The sequence below is a fragment of the Manihot esculenta genome, chromosome 4 (assembly GCF_001659605.2).
Source record: "Manihot esculenta cultivar AM560-2 chromosome 4, M.esculenta_v8, whole genome shotgun sequence".
In the NCBI taxonomy this organism is placed as follows: domain Eukaryota; kingdom Viridiplantae; phylum Streptophyta; class Magnoliopsida; order Malpighiales; family Euphorbiaceae; genus Manihot; species Manihot esculenta.
This window is the reverse complement of record NC_035164.2, coordinates 8,328,867-8,331,241: the sequence shown is the minus strand read 5'-3', so window position 1 is coordinate 8,331,241 and position 2,375 is coordinate 8,328,867. Positions and strand designations below refer to the sequence as shown.

Sequence of the window (2,375 nt, the reverse complement as noted above, 5' to 3'; positions counted from 1 at the left end):
AGCTTTCTTATTATTTATTTCTCTTTTATTTTATTATTCGCTTATTTTAATTGCTTTTAGTAGTTTATTAGTCAAATCAATCTCAAACCCCCCATTTTACTTTACTGCAATTTATTTTTATTCCGCTTTCAGTTTATCTCATTTTTGGTTTATCTCGTTGTTTCAGTTTATTTTATTGGTCTTGTTGAGAAAAATAAATAGGTAATCAATTCTCTGTGGATTCGATCCTTCACCACTATCTGCAGTTGTAAATTGTTGATAACCAAGAAGGTTATTTTTGACCGGCTTCGACAACCGCGAGTCAACCACATGTGGTCGAGCTTATCATCGGTAATCTTATTCCATTGTTTCACTTGCAATGGACAACACGACACACTTCTAATAGTTTGTCCTAAAAACCAAACAAATGCAGTAGCATTATCACCAATAGCTTGATCATCTTCATCAAATTCTACTGGCAATTTTTGCCCATTCTCCAATTGTGTGATTTTCAAGCATCGTGTTGGTCCTCTAGTTTTTCTTTTAATTGTATTGGAACCTATTTCAAAACAAAAGTAAAACAATAATCATATAATAACAAGAATTTCTGTACATAGAACAAGTAAACATAATCAATTGTTTAAATAAAATTAAATGAGTAAACCTGTTGCTGCAGTTGCATTTGGATTTTGAAGTTGATTAGAAGTGTGATCAACGGTAACTGCGGGTAGCTCGTCACCAAGTCCATTTGGTAAAATATCATAATCTCGAAATAGAGTGTATATATCAATGGGTTTCGAAGGGAACTTCTTATAATTATCCATCATATTTTTCACATCTGTATCATCTTTAACCTCTATCAATGCATCAAGATCACTAAGAGCTTTATCAACCTTCAAGTAATAAAATTTATCTCATTTTATAACATCAAATCCACAATCCTTTTTCAAGTTATCCAATATATCAAAAAATGAGATGAAATCAACATCAAAATTAGGTTTCTCCATGAACCTACCATTTTCATATATTCTATTTGTTGAAAATATAAAATGGCCTTCATAATGATACCTCATTGTCTTCTGACTAGTATTCCCTTAAAAAAAATTGAAGTTAGCCATCTAATTATTTACGAAAACAACTTAAAATTTATAAATCATATAAATATTATTTACCTTGAAAATTTGAAGCCTGATTTTGGTGTAACTCTTGAGTTTCTTGAAAGTTCTGGTTAACATTATTTTCAGTCTCATTTTCCAAGTTAATATTGATGGAATTCCCTTTCCGCAACTTGCATCGTCGAGCCATGATGTTTGCTTCTGCTTCATGGAAAAAATTGAATATTACACATAGAGGATAAATTAATATAAAAATAGTGAATCAAAGCTTTTTAACAGATGAAAAACGAATGAAAAGTAAATATCAGATGCCTTTCACGTGTTTAACCTAGAACAATTACAATGAAACATTAATTTTAAGGCTTTTGTAATTTTAAACGTACCTGATTGGATTTGATAGTGGGAGCTTCTCCTTTTGTTAGTGGACAGAAATTGAAAACTGAATGAATCATGAGTGAGAATGAAAATTAGAATTCGTAGCGGTAGCAGTAGCGGCTGTAGGGAGGGAATTTTTAATTTTAAGGTTTTCATTCCACCAAGCCAAAAATATATATATTAGCAAGCTTATCATTATATTGTCGCCACTAATTGATAGGGTTCCCTTTATTAATTAATATAATATTATTTATTTTTACTTTTTTATAATTAAAATATTTTATATTTTTAATTAAATAAGCAAAATAAAATAATTTTAATTTGTTTAAGCAGATTCAAAATCAACGCTATGAATTTTTTTTTAAAAGAAAAAAATCATGACCACACCTTTGTAGAGTTGTATTTTTAACATCAAAATAAATTTATTTTCAAAAAAAAAACTTCAAAATTAATTTATACGCAAAATACAAATATGTAGGTAAAAAAAATTCAAGTATGTAAAAAAAAAAATTTAAGTGTACCAAATTTGGCATAATTGTGTTTTTTGATGGAATGAGACCCTAAAGGTGTTAAATCGTTGGTTAAAAATTTGGAATAATTTTGGTATAAATTTAATTTATATATTGTGGATAAAGAATTTTGGTTTTTTGGTTACCGATTAGTAATTATTTTCAATAATTAGTAATTCTGTAAGAAATTTTCAATTACCATAATTTTCAAATTTGCTAATTGGTCACGGTGATGGTTATAAAATGCTCACCTTTAAGCATATGGCAGTGTAAAGTTCATGTTACTAAGGGTGTGTAATACCGGTTCTGAAACTGATTCCTAGAAGAAAGCGGTACTAGATAAAAACAACGATTCCTGGAAATTAAGAAATTGATACCAATTTTTTTCTTAGTTCTA

At 28.6% G+C, this 2,375-nt stretch overlaps 1 long non-coding RNA gene across 2 annotated transcripts; it reads right to left on the bottom strand.

The window, feature by feature from the left end:
• Positions 1–315: 315 nt before the first annotated feature.
• LOC122723428 lies at positions 316–1,600 on the bottom strand. 2 transcript variants are annotated; one of them, XR_006350370.1, is made up of 3 exons: positions 1,152–1,467; positions 1,048–1,072; positions 316–538 (listed from the first exon to the last, which is right to left on the bottom strand). It is a non-coding gene; the product is annotated as an uncharacterized LOC122723428 (long non-coding RNA). The 2 variants fall into 2 exon arrangements; XR_006350371.1 differs by lacking the exon at positions 316–538 and adding an exon at positions 1,478–1,600 and having other exon boundaries at positions 942–1,072; positions 1,152–1,295.
• Between the last annotated feature and the right edge of the window lie 775 nt (positions 1,601–2,375).